Here is a 5,705-nt window from a genome sequence, read left to right on the forward strand (position 1 = left end):
AGTGGGTAAGATGGTGGCTCTGGCGCCGGCAATGGGTGCGAGTGGAGCCGTCGCGGGCAGGGGGTGCAAGAGGCGGCTGCCGGCCCCGATCGCCCCTCAGGAGCAGGGGGAGGTGGAGAAGCCCTGAGGGGCGATCAGGGCCGGCAGCCACTGCTCGCACCCACTACAGCCCCAGAAGATTGGGCCTGGCGCTGGGCACCAACAGCGGGTGCGAGCAGTGGCTCCAGTGCTGGCAGCGGATGTGAGTGCCTGGCGGGACCTCAGTATGTGGGAGCAAAAAATTTTCAGTAACCACCAGAGGCTTGCCTTGATGACAGCAACCGGTGCCCCGCCTTGGTCTGGCATCCCCGCTCACCTGCTCCCCTATCCTGCTGTGGCCGATGCCCGCCATGTTCTGCACATGCCCCCTGGTGGTCAGTGTACGTCATAGCGACCAGTTGTTTGGCTGTTCTGCTGTTTGGTCTATTTGCATATTAGGGTCATATATATATATATATATATTCATTGTTTAATCAAATAATTTTAAGTTAACAGTAAGCAGTAAAAGTACAATTACATGAAAAGCCTCATATTTTACATGTTTAAATTGTTTATTGTCTTCACTTGTAAGGTGTTGAAGGTGGAACCCTCTCCTGAATCTTCTTTCTAATGGTAGAATAAGGTACATATTGCTTTGGAGTGCCACTCAGGTTGAATTTATGGTTGGTCCAAATCAATTTACAAGCAGTAGGTGGTTTTATTGTTGGAGGATCGTCAGTCATACAGTGAAGTCAACGGTGCTTTAAATTTTTTAGCAAAATTTTCTAAACTAGAAAGGATCTCCCCAATTTATTGTATACCAAACAAATGGTATTATTTCAGCAACCATTCATGGTTCCATCCACATCCCAGTATGTGTTTTTGTCATCCATTTCAGTAGTATATATAACCCATCAGTGATGGCCAAAAAACTGCTGTTGTCTTCATAGTATTTGTTTCCATATTTGTCTTCCCCCACTAATGTACCAACCCTCATGTCATTTGCCCTGAAGAGCATTCGTAGACAGATAGCCTCAGAGGCCATGGTGGCCGCTGACCTGCTGCAGTCCTTGCCTCAAGACCTGCAGCAACTCCATCTTGCCCCACAGGCCCCTGTTATTTTATTATTTTGTAACTTTATTTTTATTGTTGACACTATTACAGATGTCCCCATACCCCCTTTGACCACCTCATCCAGTCCCCACTCCCCTTCTCTCTGACAGCTGTCAGTCTGTTCCATGTATCCATGCTTCTGTTACCTGTGTCTATGGCTTATGCATATACATGTTCTTTGGCTAATTCCTTCCCTTCTTTCATCCAGTCCCTCCTCCCTCTCCCCCTATCAGCTGTGAGTCTGTTCCATGTATCCATGCTTCTGGTTCTATTTTTGTTCTTTGGTTTATTTTGTTCATTAGATTCCATATATAAGTGAAATCATATGGTATTTGTGTTTCTCCAACTGGCATATTTTACTTAGCATAATAATCTCCAGGTTCATCCATGCTGTGGCACAAGGTAAGAGTTCCTTCTTTTTTATGGCAGCATAGTGTTTCATTTTGTAAAAGTAACACAGCTTTTTTATCCACTCATTTACTGATGGCCATTTGGGCTGTTTCCAGATTTGGATATTGTAAATAACATAGGGGTACATATGGATACATATATGCTTTCTGATTAGTGTTTTGGTATTCTTAGGATATATTCCCAGAAGTGCGATTGCTGGGTCAAAAGGCAGTTCCATTTTTAATTTTTTTGTGGAAACTCCATACTGCTTTCCACAGGCTGCACCAGTCTTCATTCCTATCAACACTGCACTAGGGTTCTCTTTTCTCCATATCCTTGCTAGCACTTGTTGTTTCTTGATTTATTGATGGTAGCCATTCTGGAAAGTGTGAGGTGCTATCTCATTGTGGTTTTGATTTGCATCTCTCTGATGATTAGTGATGTTGAACATTTTTTCATAGGTCCTATTGTCCATCTGTATGTCCTCTTTGGAGAAGTTTCTGTTGAGGTCTTTTGACCATTTTAAAAAAACAAATTTTTATTGATTCAGAGAGAAAGGGAGAGGGAGAGATAGCAACATCAATGATGAGAGAGAATCACTGATCGGCTGCCTCCTGCACACCCCACAATGGGGATCGAGCCCACAACCCAGGCATGTGCCCTGACCAGGAACTGAACCATGACCTCCTGGTTCATAGGTTGATGCTCAACCACTGAGCCACACTGGCCAGGTCCTTTGCCATTTTTTAAATTGGGTTGCTTGTCTTCCTGCTGAGTTGTATAAGTTTATTTTGGAAATTAACCGCTTATCAGACGTATCATTGGCAAATATTTTCTCCCACATATTTTCTTTTCATTTTGAGGATGGTTTCTTTTGCTCTGCAGAAGCCTTTTATTTTGTTGTAGTCCCACTTGTTTATTTTTTCCTTTTTTCTCTTGCCCTAGGAGATATATCAGCAAAACTATTGATACATGAGATGGCAGAGATTTTGCTGCCTATGGTTTCTTCTAGGATTTTTATGGTTTGGGGACTTACATTTAAGTCTTTTTTTTCATTTTGAGTTTATTACAAATTAATAATGTAAATATTTACTGAAAATGAGAGAACAGCATGACAGGGAAAGAGGTTCTTTTTTCCTCACCTGAAACCCAACCTCTGTTGATATTTTCTCTGTCACACTCAGGAATTCAATAAAAGAAAAGTGTTGGTATATTTTAGTTTTAAGAGCTCAAAGAGCCCTAACCGGTTTGGCTCATTGGATAGAGCGTCGGCCTGTGGACTCAAGGGTCCCAGGTTCGATTCTGGTCAAGGGCATGTACCTTGGTTGCGGGCACATTCCCAGTATGGGGTGTGCAGGAGGCAGCTGATCGATGTTCCTCTCTCATCGATGTTTCTAACTCTCTATTCCTCTCCCTTCCTCTCTGTAAAAAATCAATAAAAAAAATTTAAAAAAAAAAGAGCTCAAAGAAAGACAACATTAAGGACACTTCAAAGACATTAATAAAGTGTCAAACTCCATTTCATCTGAACTACCTTCTCTTTGTTTTCACAGTATGTTTTAGGATGTCTTTCCTGATCCCTCACTTTCTCTTCTTCACTGCAAGTCTTAGATCAATGCTATCACCAATCTCTCTCTTGCCACTTTCCTTTCCTTTCTTGATTCCTGATATCTTTCTCAATCACCAGCAATTGCAGATGAGTTGTGGGATACCCAGATCATCTTCTGGAATCATCTCTGCCCATTCTAAAGACTGGGCAAGAGTGGGGATGGGGCTTCAGTGAGGACCATCAACCTAAATGGTCATTCATATGCACAGATTAATTCAGAAAACATTTACCCACCACAAATTCCTGATTTCCAGTTCTTACTCAAACACTCATAAAATAGATACCGGCTCTTCAGTATTGGAAGCGATGCCAGATCACCATACCCTAACCTTAATCCTCTCCTCTTATTCCTATTAATCCAGGAGTTACATTGAATTACAAAAAGGATGGGAGGGTCTCAGCAGCAAGTGAATTCAGGATATCATGGTGTTTCAACTTGGGTGCTAATTTTCTGGCTGTGGGTCTGGGGCTGGCACTGCAGTACAGGGAGAGAGAAAAACCAGACCCAGGAAAGAGAGGGAATAAGGAATCCCTTCACAGTGGACTTGTGGTGAGAAAAATTCAGCCTGGAAGACATAGCCATGTGTCTGGGGTCACCACAATGTGTTGCATCTGCACCAGACCAAGTAGACAGCCCATTCTCATGGACTCACTTTGTCTAAATAGGACCCCAAGAAGCAGGAAATAATTTCATGCTCTTCACAGCTGAGATCCTTGAGGGTGCAGACTCTGAAAGGCCACACTGAGGTGACATTTACTGTCACCAGAATGACAAGGGTAAGCCACTGTGCATGTGTCCGGAACAGTGTCAGAAAGAAGGTGCCACTGGTGCAGACTCACAAGGAAATGCGATTAGAAAGGCTTTCAGTGTGGCTGGGAGGAGCCTGGGAAGGGAGGGCAGAGTAGAGGGGAGGATGGGAGGGCCAGATCCTGGTGTCTGGTAACTGTGATACTTTCTGTTTCTTTCTGGCAACATTCCTCTAAACCCTTGCACCTAGAGAGTAAAAATATTTAACATCTCTCAGTTTCATTGAGCCAGGAATCCAGGCAGATTTAGTTGAGTACTTCTGTCTCAAGGTGTCTCACAGGCTGGGGTTGAGGTCTCAACTGAGGCTTGATTGGAGGCAGGTTCACTCCCACTCACTCACATGGGTATTGTCAGGACTCAGTTGAGACTGAGAGACGGAGTTTCATTCTGTCTTTTAGACTGGGCACTCCCTGGGTTCTCTCCTGTGGGGCCTCTACATGGAGCTCAAAACAATGGTGCTTATTCTCTCACTAGAGGCCCAGTGCATGAAATTCGTGCACTGGGGGTGGGGGTGGGGGTCCCTCAGGCCGGCTTGTGTCCTCTCACAGTCTGGGACCCCTCGCTCCTTACTGCCCCCCTGCTTGCTGCTCCCTACTGTTCAGCTCGCTGCTCCTTAGTGCTGCCGCAGAGGCTCCTGCCACCACCGCTGCACTCGCCAGCTGTGAGCCCAACTCCTGGCTGAGCAGTGCTCCCCCTGTTGGAGCACATGGACCACCAGGGGGCAGCTCCTACGTTGAGCATCTGCCCCCTGGTGGTCAGTTCATAGCGACCAGTCATTCCACCATTTGGTCAATTTGCATATTAGGGTTTATTATATAGGATTTCCAGATAAATAAGAGGAGCGAGATGGAGAGCTAGAGATAGATGAGAGTAAGAGACAGAGAGAGAAAGAGAGAGAGAGATTAGAACACAGAGACAGAGAAAGAGGGGACTCAAGAAAGTAGGAGGGAAGTGACAGACTTTTTGTAAATAAAACTTGAACATGACATCCCATCACTTTGACTTTATTGTGTGGTCAGACATGAGTTACTAACCACTTAGTGGTGACATTAGGGTGTGCATAGCAGGAGGCAGGGCCCCGGAAGTCACTGTGGAGGCTGCACACCAGGGAGGCAACAGGAGGCACAGGATCTGATTCCAAGTCTAATGGGAGACCACGGAAGGTTTTATGGCAGTAAACTAGTGGCCCGTTGCAATAGGCCTAGATTTGCACAATAGGCCTTCCTTCCCCTGGCTGGCAGCACCGGTTTTCCTCTGGCACCCAGGACCCAGGCCTTTGGTCCGGCCGCAGCAGCGAGGCTTGGCTTCTCTGCTCTGGCTGCTCCCAGCCCCTCCTTTTTTTTTCAGCTCCTCGAGTGGAGCCCAGGCCCCCAGCCACTCCTTGAGTGGAGTACAGGGCCGGCAGGAAGCTTGGCTTCCTCTGTCACTGGGAGCAACCCAAGCCTCCTGCTCGCTCCAGCTCTGTGGCCGCCGCCATCTTCAGTCGTCTTCTGTCTTCGCTCCGTGCCTGCATATGCAAATTAACCGCCATCTTTGTTGGGTTAATTTGCATAGGCACTCTGATTGGCTGGTGGGTGTAGAGGAGTGGTGGAGTGATGGAGTGATGGTTAATTTGCATGTTTCTCTTTTATTAGTGTAGATGATAACATCTAAATTTCCTTCATTTCAACCTCTTACCAAATGTGCAGACATTAAAACGTGTCTCAGAGAGGTCTGACATTCCCAAGCTCACACGGTGAAACACAGGCCTGTTTTAAGAAGTGTCCC

The 5,705-nt window shown here is 45.7% G+C and overlaps 1 pseudogene; it reads right to left on the reverse strand.

The window, feature by feature from the left end:
• Window positions 1-599: 599 nt before the first annotated feature.
• Window positions 600-1,115, reverse strand: LOC102433100 (annotated as a pseudogene).
• Between the last annotated feature and the right edge of the window lie 4,590 nt (window positions 1,116-5,705).

The sequence above is a fragment of the Myotis lucifugus genome, unplaced genomic scaffold (genome assembly GCF_000147115.1).
Source record: "Myotis lucifugus unplaced genomic scaffold, Myoluc2.0 scaffold_386, whole genome shotgun sequence".
NCBI classification, from domain to species: Eukaryota; Metazoa; Chordata; class Mammalia; order Chiroptera; family Vespertilionidae; genus Myotis; species Myotis lucifugus.